This window comes from Cupressus sempervirens, chromosome 4, assembly GCF_028749045.1.
Source record: "Cupressus sempervirens isolate cs-2001-9-10 chromosome 4, ASM2874904v1, whole genome shotgun sequence".
Classification (NCBI taxonomy): domain Eukaryota; kingdom Viridiplantae; phylum Streptophyta; class Pinopsida; order Cupressales; family Cupressaceae; genus Cupressus; species Cupressus sempervirens.
The window spans coordinates 124,603,805-124,619,977 of record NC_143121.1 but is presented as its reverse complement, the minus strand read 5'-3'; the positions used below and the strand labels follow the sequence as shown (position 1 = coordinate 124,619,977).

Genomic DNA, 16,173 nt, shown 5'->3' with positions numbered 1-16,173 from the left:
TCTATAGTTTTAGGGGAGGGTTTCTCTCATGAGGTTTTCCCTTTTTCTCTACTTAATGAGAGATTGCATTACATTTTTATTTTTCTTCCATATTGTACATGGGTACTTAACATAACCTAGTAACCAAGACCCATCATGCATTCCCATATATCCTTGTGAGCTTAAGTGCATTCCCTTAAATTGTACTTATGAGGGGTGTTGGTGTAACTAAATATTCACTAATTATACTTAAGTTGGATTAGGATAAATCATAATTTTCAAAGTACACATAGGAGTTTGCATTTAATTTTAGCACATTGTGTTGTATAAATCCACTTTAGGTGGAGTTAGTTGTCATCTCATACCTCTTTGTGTGTGAAATCCACCTTTAGTGCTCCATCACATTGTCATCCTCTCATTTATGGACATGTTGCACATACTTTATTGTGTAAGGGAGGATGATCTACCTTTGGTAGACATGTGATGTCACCTATCTAGTTGATAGATTATCTCTTGCATCACTCCTAATTATCATGCCTTGCTAATATATTCAAGCATATCTATATTGCACATATATGAATATTGAATGAGTATTTTATTCATGTATTATTGATCATTATTGAATCAATTAATTGATCACCATCTTGCCTATCACTCTCATCTTATCAAATGAGCTTCTAGATCTTGACATTTCATTTTGTACCTTAGAAAAATTCTTACAATTATTCATGACATGATTATCCATTATTTATGGTTATTAAATTAGTTGCATGTTAATCATGGTAGTTTGCATTTAAGGAAACAAAATAAAGTTTTAGTTTAAGTCGCTTTGTCTCTTTTAGTTCCATTCCAACATCTTATGCATTAATTATAGTTGTGTGTTTGTTCTCTTTGTATAAATCTTTCCTTTTGCAATTGTGAATGATGAGAATGTCACTTTATTGACATCTTTTTTTATGTATTTTTATCTACAAGTTTTTTTCTTTCTTTTCTAACAATATCCATACTTTATTTTATAGGATCGATTATAGTTTTAACAATGGGGAAAAGGTTATCCTAGGTTAATCCCTCATTAGGGTGAGTAAACAATGAGGATAGATGTAATGACACACATTCAAAAACATGGATGTGATTTGCATCTAGATAAGTCCAACTTGATTATTTGCCCATTTGAAAATTGCCACATGTTCTTATTATTTAAGGTTATGCAAACCATTTAAATTAATGAAAATTTAAATGTCTTTAAAAACCATGACAAAGCCACATATTATATAAACATGTGTCATGTTAGATCAAAATAATTATTTGGAAGGGGCAAGATATATTAAATTTCAAATTGAACTCAGAAACAAATGAGAACTGATATTATTTTGTAAATTTTAACATAAAAAAAATGATAATTTATAACAATTACAAAATTACAAAATATTACATTTCTATATTATTCTAGTGTAAAATAAAAAATATACAATAAATATAAAATACATTTTAAGAATTCTATTGTACAATAATATTGATCAAGAATAAAATGTACTCTGCTAGGGTTTGTATGGCTTCTGTCTGAGCCCTCATTAGTTTTCCGCCTGTTATACTACATTTACAATGGGATTAGTTTTCATTTATAATCGCCTTGACCTTTTTGACTCAGTAGTTGATGCTAGTGTTGGAGCTTCTATTGTTGGAGAGAATGGCACCACTGAACAAAGAATTGTGCAAGTTCATTCTCAAGGTGTTCCACGAGATAATTCCTCTCCTAATATTATTTTGAATGTCAAGGATTTTGATAGTGAATGCACTTGGCTAGAACAAAAAACCCAAATTAGGTATTTGTGGGTCACACTCCTAAAAGCATGTTGCGGGATGGGTTTCCAAGGTTTAGACACATTAGGGTGTCCACCTTGAAGACGTTCAAAGCCTTACCAAAGGCTTTTTCCTTTTTCACTTTTGCACCCCAGGCCAAGCTGAACATGTTTTCCTTTGAGGTCCCTAGATTGTTAGGTCCTCCCTCCTAGTTTTTCAGTGTTGGTCACATGATTTTGCTACTTCTAATGATCGCAAGCTTAAGGTTCCTATTTGGGTGGAGTTCCTTTGAATGCCTATCCCATACTGGTCCTTTTTTGTCATCCATTGCACAAACTATTAGCAAGGTTGTTTTCCTCGATTTGGACAAGTTCTTCAATGCTTGGCCTCAACATAGGGTTTGTGTTGAGGTTGACCTATCTAGAGACCTCAAAGATTTAGTGGATATCTAGATAGGGGGTACCACCTGCACTCAGAAGGTGCTCTACCTAAACCTTCCAAATACCTATTATTGGTGCTAGTCTATTGAGCACAAGATTAGGGATTGTCCTTTTTTGGATTGCAACTACCCACCCATTCTAAAAACCAAGCCAGCTATGACCACCAAGAAAGATGAATGGACTACGGTGGTGAAAAAAGGGAAAGGGTTTGATTGTGGCTAAGGAAAAATCTTTTCCTTTGCATAATAGTAGACCCAGGTCAAGCCTGATACCAAAAGAACCTTCAGTCCCATTGCTCCCACCACCTCCTATTTCAAACCCTGGAGTTCAAGGGATAACAGGTGTTCATATCCCTGATCCTTGTCCCTTATGGATTCGAGTGCCACAAGCGGCGTCGATGATTTCACAAAAAACCCTCTGTTAGTCTTGCAGCCCAGACGATAGTGATGAGTTTTGTGACAATGGGAAGAAGATTTAGAGGGTCATCTCTCTTGATGACTCCTTGTTTGATGCTCCCACTTTTTTAAACAACAACTTCTCATCTCTTGGGGATGAGGGTGACATGCAAGCTGGTTTACTATGAATTTCCTCTCATGGAATGTGTGGGGGCTAATAGACCTCCCTAGAAAATATTTTGTTCATGACACTAAGCATCGACTTGGTAATCTTGATGTGCTTTGTCTTCAAGAAGTTAAAGTTTTTGGGTTTCTTCTTACCTCAACTTGCTATGTTATTTGGTCAGATAGTGCCTCTTTTTCTTCCCAACATGAGGCTAGAGAAGGTGGCATTGTTACTTTACTCTCCTCTTGTTCACTTTTATCTGTTATTTCACATGATTTTGACCCTTTGCACAGGGTGGTTTGGATTTTGTTGTCTTTTCAAAATCATTCTTTGGCTATGGTTAACATTTATGCCCCTAATGATCTTGTTGAACATTCACACCTATGACATTGGTTGGTGGATCATTTGCCACTTGCGACCTAGGCTTTTTGTGGGGATTTCAACATGGTTGAGCTGGCCATTGATGAGGAAGGACTTTTTCCATTTCAATGGATAGCTAACAAAAGAGAGTCCTAGTTTACATGCAGAACAAGCTAGGTATTTTTTATCCTAATGCTAGCTGCCATCGACCTACTAGGGTTTGGCATACTTGGTCCAATTTTTAAGCTACGTCTAACAAAGTCTTAAAAGGACTTGATAGGGCTATGATTATTGCACAATTTTTTTCCTTTTCACACAAGTATGCTCTATCTGTCATTCCTTTGACATATGTGACTCTGTCAGATCATTCCCCCATTCTCTTTTCTATCACTTGGAAAACAACTCAACCTTGTCCTTGCAAAACCCAATTTTATTTCGATACTTCCTTGTTTTCCCTTCCACTAACTTTTGCCCACATTCTTTGAGTCTAGAAACTTGAGCCTAGGCTCCAAATCTAGGTTGGGTGGATTCAATGGTGGAATGATGCCATCCTTCATACTATGAGATTTCTTCACATTTGTCATAGACAGTTGGCTATGTACCACAACAAATCTCATGATGCCACAACTAAAAATTTGTGTACGACCTCAAATGCCCTCACCATGAATCTATTTGATACAGATCTCCAAGTTTGGCTTGCCAATCTTTGGCACTTGAAACAAGTTGTAGACACTTATGTGGCTTGAAGAGCTTAGATCAAACCCCATCTCCATTGGTTGGAGGTTGGCGATCAAGCTTCGAAAGAATTTTTTAATGTTGTGTAGGTATGCCATTCTGTGGTGGGCATCAAATGCATTAGAGAAGACCAATAGGTTCTTTCTGATCTTCCTAGCATTCTTTAGGCCTTTGTGTGTCATTATGAGCAGGTCTTCATGGCTTAGGGCTCCTCTATAATGCATGACCAAGCTTTGCAAGTCTGCCTTGTTGTTACTCCCAATAGGCTTGCTCCTGAGCAATATGCCTTCTATGAGCAAAAGCTTATGCTTGCAGACCTGAAGGAAGCTATTATTTCCATGGTTGATGACAAGGCCCTTGGCTGTGATGGCTTCCTAGGTTTGAATTTTACAAGATCCTATGGGATGATATTGGCCCTAATTTGCATCAAGTGTAACATGAAGCTTAAAATTCTAATTCCCTAGGAAACATCATTAATAAGGGTAATATTAAATTCTTACCTAAAGCTAGTGATCTTGAGGAAATCTGTAACTAGAGGCCCATCACTTTGTTGAATTTCTCCTACAAGATCATTGTCAAAGCCCTCTCCCTTAAAATTTGACATTTTCTCTCTCAAATTATTCGTCCAAACAAATTGATTTCATCAAGTCTAGATATATCTTGGACAACATTATTGCTATTTGGGAAGGTATGGAATGGGCTTGACAATCCAAACAATAGGTCTTATTTCTCAAGATTGATTTTTCCAAAGCTTATGACTGGATTGAATGGCTCTTCATTTTGGCCATGCTTCAAGCTCTAGGTTTTGGTCTAGTCTTTCTATAGTCTTTGCAAATGCTTCTTGGTGATGCCTCTATTTGCATCACCATTAATGGGCATCAGTCTAAAGCTTTTGGGCTCTACAGATATATAATTCATCAAGGCTACCCTCTTGTGCCTTCTCTCTATGTGTTAATCGCTGAAGGTTTTGGCTATTTTCTTGCCAATGCCATCTCCCGAGGTCTGGTGCATAGCATTTCTCTTCTAGATATCACCATGCAACTTGTTAATGGTCATTTTGTAGAAGATTCCCTGATTACTTTGTTCGAAGATGAGGACAACGTTGCCAATGCCTTGCAATGCTTGGATATTTTTCACCTATTCAATGGCACAAAACCCTTTGTTATAGACAATCCTTCTTGCCAGGCCCTCGATAGTTGCAGCAGTATGGGGTGGAAATGGGTCCAACATGGAGAAATTTTTTATTTCTTGGGCATTCCTTTTTCTTTTCAAGTCTCCCCATGGAGTTGTGGAATGTTGTTCTCGCACGGATTGAGAAGAAGCTGAAATATTGGATCACTACGCCCCTCTCCCTTGCAGAGAAATTTCAAATTGTTCTAATGTGCTTGTTGCTACGGATGTCTACTACTCTTCTTGTTGGGCCCCTCCCAAAGCCTCATACCTCAAGCTCGAGCATCTCCTCTGGGACTTTTTCTAGGCCTCTGATGCTATGAATCATGACTTTCATAGAGTGGCCTGGGATTTTCTTTTTTTGTTTTCCCAAAAACTAGTGGGCTTGGGCTACTTTCCACTTGTAAGCAAGGGATTTCCCTTTGTGCCAAATGGCCCATTCGGGCTCTCACTGGCAATGAGGCCTGAAAATTTTTGTTACAACATTGCATTTCTTTAGGCTTTTCGGTTAACCTACCTACCTAGAAGGGGATTGGCTTTCAAGCCCTTCTAGTGACTCTTGAACCTATTCAAATTCAGGGCACTTCTGTTGCAAAGAGCATTTGGAAAGCCTCAGAAGCCATCAAACCATGGCCTTGTTGGGCTATTAATGGATTTAGAGATGAGCTCTCAATGAACCAGCAAAACCTTTGGTGGACTCCCTTGTTTTCTATTCAAGGTGTTCCTTTATCTAAGATTCAAGGAGCCAATGCTCTATGCTTATTTCAAAGAGGCATCAAGACTTCCAAGGATTTTTTCTCTAGGGTTACTATGAGCCTTCGCTTATGAGAGGACTTGTAGGTACAATTCAAGCTTATCTGTCTAGATCAACAAACTATTGATCTTCTAGTTTCTATGGTGCCTCCCCATTTGTTACAGAAGCTTGGTATTTACTCATCTCCCCCATGATGGAAATATTGGAAGTGGTATCCTGCCACTCTTATGACTAGTTACAAACCCAAGCTGGGGTATTAGTGGCTGGTGCTCCATCTTCTGATGGTTGATACTCTCAATTAGCATTGGCATTTGCATTCCTCTTATAAGACTTGGAGTCTTAGATTTGGTACTGTCTAACATAATATTATGGAGCCCAAGATTGCTCACTTTTCTTGGTGTCTCCTTTTCTAGGGTTTTTCATCAGGCCCTCAACTTCAGCATCTAGGAGTCCCAAATCTTAGATGCCCTTTTTGTGGTCAGCTTGAAGCTTCCTACATATTTTTTGCTTTTGCAAGTGAGCCAAAAATTATTAGCTCTGGATCCATGATTTTCTCAAGCCTTTCCATCCAGAGGCTTTTACATGGCATATGGTTATTTTGGGAGATCCACGCAGACTTCCTTTTAGATATGCCTAGATTTGGCATGCTTTCATAATGAAGATTTTATTTTCTATTTGGAAGGACTGTAATGCTATTTTATTCTCTCACAACTTTCTTGATATAGATGTTGCTATGTACTCTAAAACATGTATTTGTAATAATGTCATGATGCAAATTCAAGTACAAACTGACAAGGTCGCACTGGTGGTGGCTTACCAATAGGAGTTATTAGATCATTGGGGAAATACCCCTTGTATAGTTGCTCGCGTGCCTCTGGATGCTTTTTCCAATGACTGCACACCTCCTCGTGGTTGTTGGTGAGGCTTAAGTTGATCTGCATGTCATTCACACACTCCTTGGTTGCAGACTCATCATCACTCTCCTAGTGGTGGTTTTGGTAGTTGTTGTCGCTCGACCTCACCTCCAAAAAGGTTGATTTTAGTCTGGTCTCTGGTGGCTCCTCCTGCTACCCCTAACGTAGGTTGGTCGTCAACTCCTCATGACCCCAAGTGGGCTTTCCTTGGGCTGGACTTAGCCATCTCTCTGCCCAAGTTGGAGGGAGATAAAGATACTAATGCTATTACTGATGACGGTTGGGTTCCTCTTGAGCCAACCACTAACCCTAAGGACTTTTGGAGTTTTGATATTATAAAGACCCTCATTCAGTTGGCATTGCTCTTACAAATTGAGGGCTTTTTGTTTATTGCTCAATATGTTTTTTGATGAATAATTATTTTTCTAGCCTTGTGCCATTTGAACTCGTAGGGTGATCTTGTATCCCTCGACCCCTTTTTTTGTGAATAAATTTTAATTAATGGAAAAGGTCTATTCATAATAAAATAAAAAATAATATTATATACTGATAAGTAGGAGATAATTTCCACAGCAAGTCAAATTGTGATATTGCTATCAGGATTTAACGGTGTGATTTTGAGTCAAACTCATTGACCCATGTTTCATGAGTAGTAATTCAACATGAATCCATCTTCCATGAGAATAAATGGAACACTTAACACTCATTGGATCTAGGTGATGCTCACAGGGGTGAAGCACCGGGACTTCCTGGGAGGTCACCCATCCCAGTACTACTACAGCTTGAGTGCGCTTAACTACAAAGTTTCCTCCATAGTTAAACCCAAAGCTTGCAACCCCATTTTCAAAACCTTCACCAAGTGTTGTGCCTTATGAACTATTCATTAGAAAGCCCCTTAAGCTCATCAATTGATAAGTAGGAGATAATTTGCACAACAAGTCAAATTGTGATATTGCTATCAAGAATGAACTGTGTGATTTTGAGTCAAACTCATTGACCCATATTTCACGAGTAGTGACTAAACATGAATCCATCTCTCATGAGAATAAATGGAACACTTAGCACTCATTGGATCTAGGTGATGCTCATAGGGGTGAAGCACTAGGAAGACACAACACTTGGTGAAGGTTTTGCAAATGGGGTTGCAAGCTTTGGGTTCAACTATGGTAAGCACACTTAGGTTGGAATAGTACTGGGATGGGTGACCTCCCACAAAGTATATTTTTAATAATACTTATGATTAAATATTTTTTTTAAAGTAATTAATTGATAACATCAATAATAAAACATTTTAAAACTCCAAACAAATGTATTAGATCTCACCAAAAAAATTTAAATATTAATCAAAAGCATTAATCATTTAAATTTAATATTATTTCATATTCCAAACTTATAAAAGAATGAATAGATTGGAGGAAGTATTTTCAAATTATCTAAAACTAAAATGCAACGGTAAAAAGAAATTAAAAATATAACACTTTGAAACCAAAATAGCCGTTGCACGGAGTGGGGTAAAGCATAGAAGGTAAAGATATATATGGACAGTTGAATGTCTTTCACTTCAAATTCTTTATCTAACATTTTTTTTTGGCACTGCTAGTTTTTCTTCTATCTTTCCTTGGGCAGTTTTTTTAGTCTTTATGGTGTTTGTATGGATTTTTTGTTTACCTCCACAGCGTGCAGGGGAAGTAGGGGAGAGGAATAAAGATGATAGAAAAATTCAGGTAATACTTCTTCCAGGTTATACTTATGCGAAGAAATAGTTGGTAGCAACATAATATTTAGATTATGATTTTATATTCTCAACTAACAATTGAAAGAATTTTGTAAGGTTAAAAATGTTGTGGCTAATAACTAAAGGAATTTGTACTTACCAGGATTGTCTATGCCCTGAAATTATTGAAATGGGTTTGTCAAGAAATTAAAAAATGGAGATATGATATGGGCATGCATTTGATGTTTAATTATTTTGATAAAGAGAAAAAGGCAGAGAAAGATGAAGAAAAAGAAGAGGAAGAAAGAGGGCAAAATTATGCAGGCAATTCCTCTTATAGGTTATTCTTATGACAAGAAATAATGGGAATTTTTAGGTTATCATGTTGTGATATGTTTAACTAACAATTAAAAGAATTTGGCCAAGTTTTAAGAAATTTTGTGACTGATAACTAAAGAAATTTGTAGTTATCAAGATTTTCCATGGTCTAAAATCATTGAAGTGAGTGTGCTTTGTGGGTTTGGTGGGTTTGGCAAGAGATCTGGTTTGGACATGCATTTGATGGTTTAGATTTCTTTGCTAAGTATGATTTTATGGCTACATTCCCTTGTTTATTTCATTGCCACTTTGAATATAAATGAACTAAGATTAGATGTGAGCTCTCCTTCAATTGTAAGCTATAGCCTCTTTTTAGAATATGGTAAATTGAGAGAATGTATTTATGTAGGAAATTTGACATGAAGCATGATTGTCCTTTAATTGCCACCGTCTTTGTCTTGTGTAGACAAAGTGAAGGAGGATGGAGGAGTTGTATTGCAAACTCTATTTCTTCCTCAGTAATCAACGCCACTTTGGATTGAATGCCAAAACCACCGAGGAGGAATTGAGAGAAATAGGGGTTGAAAATTTTCAAATATGCTGAGATGTATCGCATGCAAGGAACCAAAATTCCATGTCAGTTTTTCCTTCCCCTTTCTTTGATTTCTGATTTTCCCCATTTTTACAGAGAATTTAGATGTTTGCTAATTCGTTTGAGTAAAACATAATTACAATTCTAAATGCCAAATTTCAATACTGCATAGCCTCTTTAATCAATTCCAAATTGCATGCAATTAGCTGACTTATTTTCCATAGGATTTCAAAATTTATCCCCTTGTTAGTATCTCGCCTCTTCTAAGGACTTTGTGATTTCATGCTTTGAAATGCCCACTTCATGAATGCTAAAGGGCATAAATAGAACCAAATACTATCAGTATTATTAATTAACCAAATTATCTCTGCTTTCTCTTATCAGTATTACTAATTAACCAAATACTATCATCTGCTGGCCTCTATTACTAATTAACTGTTCTTTTAACTGTATCAATGGTGGGGGTGAATTTTGGGTGGCATTTACAAACTTTGGAAGATTACTTTCTAGAGCAGCTGCTTCTTCCTTCATCTGTATCACGTGGGAGGAATTTTGTTGGCTATAAAAAAACTCTCTCTTGCTCAAACTCTTGGTAATTATTTCCATATTTTATTCCACTAATTCCATTTGGGAGCTCCCTAGAAATAGTCGTGTTTCTGTTGTTACTTTCCCCTGTTTTTAAACAAAACAGTTTCTTTTTTTAACTGTCACTGGTGGAAATGAATTTTGGTGACATTACTAAATTCCATCACGAAGATCCCTTGAAATAGTTTTGTTACTTGTACTACTATCCCCTGTTATTTTAGAGCAATCATGAGTTAATTTATCACGGTGTTAGTAGTGGATAGGCAACCTCGAGCCAAAATTGACTCTAAAATTATGTGCTTAATCACCATAATCGTTAGAGGAGGGTAGAAAAGAGAAGATAATGATGATAGACAGAAGAATTTTTCTCAAACTAAAATATTTCTCTCTTCTAGAAAATTGAGAATTTTTCACTATACCTATCTAGAATGCACTTGTTACATTTTGTTGTTGTTTGTGATGACTCGAAGATGTGTAAGTTTGCAAGGATAGTGTTGAGTAAAAACATAGGCTGCAAGGAGCCTTATTGTCATAAAATAAACCAATTCCAGCAGATCTTTTGGTTCTAGTTCACAAATATTCAGGGATTCAAGTTTTATATCAAGACCACTTAACCTTGCATATACTATCTTTTAAAGAAAAATATTTACATGATAGAAAATATTTAGAAATTTGACTACCTATTTGGATGGAGTTCCCTGGACTACCTATCTCATACTGGTCCTTTTTGTGAGCCATTGTGCAAAGTATTGACATGGTTGTTTTCCTCGAGTTGGACAAGTTCTTCAATGCTCGACCCCAACGTAGGGTTTGTGTTGAGGTCAACCTATCTAGGGAACTCAAAGATTCAATGGGCATCCATATAGGTGGTACCACCTTCGTTAAGAAGGTGCTTTACCTAAACCTTCTGAATACCTATTATTGGTGCAATTTTGCTAAACACAAGATTAGGGATTGTCCTTTGTTGGACCACAATTGCCCACCCATTCTAGAAACCAAGCTAGCTATGACCACCAAGAAAGATGAATGGATTATGGTGGTGAAAAAAAGAAAGGGTTTGACTATGGCTAAGGAAAACTCTTTACCTTTGCATAATAGTAGACCCAGGTAAGGCCTGATACCAGAAGAGCCTTTAGTCCCATTACTCCCACCGCCTCCTCTTTCAAACCTTGGAGTTCAGGGGACAATAGGCATTCATACCCTTGATCCTCATCCCTTATGGATTTGAGTGCCACAAGTGGCATCGATGATTTTACATCAAACCCTCCGTCAGTCTTGCAACCCAGACGACCGCAATGAGTTTCATGATAATAGGGAGAAGATTCAGAGGGTCATCTCTCTTGATGACTCCTCATTTGATGCTCTCACATTTTTTCACAACAACTTCCCCTCTCTTGGGGAGGAGGATGACATGCAAGCTAGTTTAACATGAATTTCCTCTCATGGAATGTGTGGGGGCTAAGAGACCTCCCTAGAAAATATTTTGTTCATGACACCAAGCGTCGGCTTGATAATCTTGATGTGCTTTGTCTTCAAGAAGTTAAAGTTGTTGGGTTTCTTCTTACCTTAGCTTGCTATGTTATTTGGTTGGATAGTGCCTATTTTGCTTCCCAACATGAGGCTAGATGAGGTGGCATTATTACTTTACTCTCCCATCATTTACTTTCATCTGTTATTTCACATGGTTCTGACCCTTTGCATAGGGTGGTTTGGATTTTGTTGACTTTTCAAAATCATTCTTTTGGTAATGTTAACATTTATGCCCCTAATGATCTTGTTGAACATTCACACTTTTGGCATTGGTTGGTGGATCTTTTGCCACTTGCAACCTGCATTTTTTGTGGGGATTTCAACATGGTTGAGCTGGCCAATGACAAGGAAGGACTTTTGCCTTTTCAATGGGCAATTGGTGAAAGAGAGGCTTGATTTTACATGTGGAACAAGCTAGGTCTTTTTGATCGCAACGCTAGCCACTATTGACCTACTGGGGTTTGGCATACTTGGTCCAATTTTCAAGCTAGGTCTGACATTGTCTTAACAAGACTTGACAGGGCTATGATTTCCACACAATCTTTTTTTTTCTTTTCACACAAGTATCCCCTACCTGTCATTCCTTTGATAGATGTAACTCTATCAGATCATTCCCCCATTCTCTTTTCTATCACTTGGAAAATAGTTCAACCTTGTCCTTGCAAAACCTATTTTTATCTCAATACCTCCTCCTTGTTGTCCCATCCACTAATTGTTTCCCACATTCTTCGAGTTTGGAGTCTTGAGCCTAGACCCCACACCCAGGTTGGTTGGATTCAATGGTAGAATGATTCCATCCTCTATATTGCAAGATTTCTTCACATTTACGGTAGACAGTTGGCTATGTACCACAAAAGATCTCATGAAGCCACAACTAAAGATCTGTGTATGACCTTAGATGCTCTCTCCATGAATCTATTTGATATAGATCTCTAGGTTCGGGTTGCCAATCTTCGACACTAAAAACAAGTTGCAGACAATTATGTGGCTCAAGGAGCTTAGATCAAAGCCCATTTCCATTGGTTGGAGGTTGGCGATCAGGCTTTGAAAGAATTTTTTAATGTTGTACGAGCACCCCATTTTGTGGTGGGCATCAAACACATCAAAGAAGACCGACAGGTTCTTTTTTATCTGCCTAACATTCTTCAGGCCTTTGTGTGTCATTATGAGTAGGTCTTCATAGCTTAGGGGCCCTCTACAATGCATGACCAAGCTTTACAAGCTTGCCTTCTTGTTACTTACAATAGGCTTGCCCTTGAGCAGTATGTCTTCTATGAGCAAAAGCTTATGCTTGCGGACCTGAAGGAAGATGTTATTTCCATGGTTGATGACAAGGCCCCTGGTTGTGATGGCTTCCTAGGCCATGTGAATTTTACAAGATCTTATGGGATGATATTGGCCCTGATTTGCATCAAGTGTATCGTGAAGCTTACAATTCTAATCCCTAAGCAACATCATTAATAAGGGTAACACTAAATTCATACCTAAAGTTGGTGATCCCAAGGAAATTTGCAACTGGAGGTCCATCACTATGTTGAATGTCTCCTAGAAGATCATTGTCAAATCCCTCTCCCTTAAAATTTGGCATTTTCTCCCTCAGATTGTTCATCTTAAACAAATTGGTTTCATCAAGTCTAGATATATCTTAGACAACATTATTGTTGTTTGGGAAGGTATGGAATGGGCCCAACAATCCAAATAGCAGGCCTTAATTCTCAAGATTGATTTTACCAAAGCTTATGACTGGATTGAATGGCCCTTCATTTTTGGCCATGCTTCAAGCTCTGGGTTTTGGTCCAGTCTTTCTGCAGTCTGTGCAAATGCTTTTTGGTGATGCCTCTACTTGCATCACCATTAATGGGTGCTAGTTTGAAGCTTTTGGGCTCTACAGATCTATAATTCATCAAGGCTACCCTCTTGTGCCTTGCATTCTCTCTATGTGCTAGTGGCTAAAGGTTTTGGCTATCTTCTTGCCAATGCCATCTCTTGGGGTCTGGTGCATGGCATTTCTCTTCCAGATTCCACCACACAGCTTGTTAATGGTCATTTTGTAGATGATTCCTTCCTTACTTTGTTGGAAAATGAGGACAACATTGCAAATGCCTAGCAATGCTTGGATACTTTTTGCCTTGCCTCTGGGTCTACCATTCAATGGCACAAAACCCTTTGTTACAGACACTACTTCTTGCCAGCCCCTTAATGGTTGTAGTAGTGTGGGTGGAAATGGGTCCAACATGGAGAATTTTTTTTAATTCTTGGGCATTCCTTTTTCTTTTCAAGCATGCCCCATGGAGTTGTGCAATGTTGTTCTCGCACAGATTGAGAAGAAGCTAGAATATTGGATCACCAAGCCCCTCTCCCTTGCAAGAAAATTTTAAATCTATTCTAAAGTGCTTGTTGCTACGCATGTCTACTACTCTTCCTATTGGGCCCCTTCCAAATCCTCATACCTCAAGCTCGAGTGTCTCCTCCAAGTATTTCTCTAGGCCTCTGATGTTATGAATCATGGCTTTCATAGAGTTGCCTAGAATTTTGTTGTTTTCCCAAAGACTTTGGTGGGCTTGGGTTGCTTTCCACTTGCAAGAAGAGGATTTCCCTCTATGCAAAATGGGTCATTTAGGCTCTCATTGATGATGAGGCCTGGAAAATTTTATTAAAGCATTGCATTTCTTTAGGCTTTCTGGTTAATTGGCCTACCTATAAAGGGATTGGCTTTCAAACCCTTCTAGTGACTCCTAAACCTATTCAGATTCAAGCCACTTTTGTTGCAAAGAGCATTTGGAAAGCTTCAAAAGCCATCAAACCATGGCTTCATTGGGCTGGTAATGGATTCAAAGACTAGCTCTCAATGAACCAGCAAAACCTTTGGTGGTCTCCCTTGTTTTCTATTGAAGGTGTTCCTTTAGCTAAGATCCAAGGAGCCAATGTTCTGTGCTTATTTCAAAAAGGCATCAAGACTCCCAAGGATTTGTTCTCTAGGGTTACTATGAGCCTTAGCTCATGGGAGGAGCTACAGGTGTAGTTCAAGCTTATCCATCTAGATCAACAGAGTGTTGATCTTCTAGTTTCTGCGATGCCTCCCCATTTGTTACAGAAGCCTAGTATTTATTCATCTTGCCAATGGTGGAAAGATTAGAAGTGGTATCCTACCACTCCTATGACCAGTTACAAACCCAAGCTGGGGTATTGGTGGCTGGTGCCCCATTTTTCGATGGTTGATGCTCTCAATCAACGTTGGCATTTGCATTCCTCTCATAAGATTGGAGTCTTAGGTTTGGTATTATCTAGCATACCATTATGGAGCCCAAGATTGCTCACTTTTTTTGGTGTCTCCTTTTCTAGGGTTTGCCATTGGGCCTCAACTTTGACATCTGGGAGTCCTGGATCCTAGATGCCCTTTCTGTGGTCAATCCAAAAGCTTCGTACATATTTTTTGGTTCTGTAGGCGAGCCTAGAATTATTGGCTTTGGATCCATGATTTTTTCAAACCTTTCCATCCAGAGGCTTTTACTTGGCATATGGTTGTTATGGGAGATCTGCCCAGAGTTCCTTTTAGATATGCCTAGATTTGGCATGCTTTCAAAATGGAGATTTTGTTTTCTATATGGAAGGACCAAATTGCTATTTTATTCTTTCATAGCTTTCTTGATATACATGTTGCTATGTACTCTAAAGCACATATTTGTAATAATGTCATGATGTAGATTCAAGTACAAACTAACAAGGTTGCGCTAGAGGTGGCTCACCTGTAAGACTTATTAGCTCATTGGGGAAATGCCCCTTGTATAGTTGCTCGCATGCGTCTAGATGCTTTGTTTGATGACTGCACACCTCCTTGTGGTCACAGGCAAGGTTGGAGCTAGTTTGCACATCATTCACACATTCCCTGGTTGTAGCCTCATCATCACTCTCCTAGTGGTGGTTTTGGTGGCCGTCGTCACTCAACCTCACCTCTACAGAGGTTGGGTTTAGGCTGGTCCCCAGTGGCTCCTCCTACTGCCCCTAACGTGAGTTGGTCGTCTGCTCCTTGTGACCCCAAGTGGGATTTCCCTGGGCTGGACTAAGCCATATCTCTACCCAGGTTAGAGGGAGATAAAGATACTAATGCTGCTACTGATGACGGTTGGGCTCTTCTAGGGTTCTGATGATAAAGACCCTCATTTGGTTGGCACTGCACTTGTAGCTTGAGCACTTTCTATTTATTGCTCAATATAGTTTTTGAAGAATAGTTGTTTTTTCGACCTTGTGCCGTTTGAACTCGTAGAATGATCTTGTATCTCCCGACCCCTTTTTTTGTGAATATGTATTTTTAAATTTTAATTAATGAAAAAGATCTATTCATAAGAAAAAACAATAATATTATATACTTCATTGAATAATAAAAATTTCTTATAAACAACATTTCTTGTCAAAAGAATTTTTATATATTTTTAATAATACTTATGATTAAATATTTAAAAAATAGTAATTAATTCATAATATAAATAATAAAACATTCTAAACCTCATGTCACCAAAAAAAAAAAAAAAAAATGTTAATCAAAAGCATTAATCATTTAAATTTGATATTGATTCATATTCCAAACTTATAAAAGAATGAATAGCTCGGAGGAAGTATTTTCAAATTATCTAAAAACTAAAATGCAACGGTAAAAAGAAATTTAAAATCTAACACTTAGAAACCAAAATAGCCGTTGCACGGAGCGGGGTAAAGCATATAAG

The 16,173-nt window shown here is 38.0% G+C and overlaps 1 long non-coding RNA gene across 1 annotated transcript in view; it reads left to right on the top strand.

Annotated features, from left to right (window-relative positions):
* The window catches only part of LOC149560248 (uncharacterized), a 163,563-nt gene that overhangs the window by 97,623 nt on the left and 49,767 nt on the right, over positions 1-16,173 (top strand). The window lies entirely within an intron of this gene.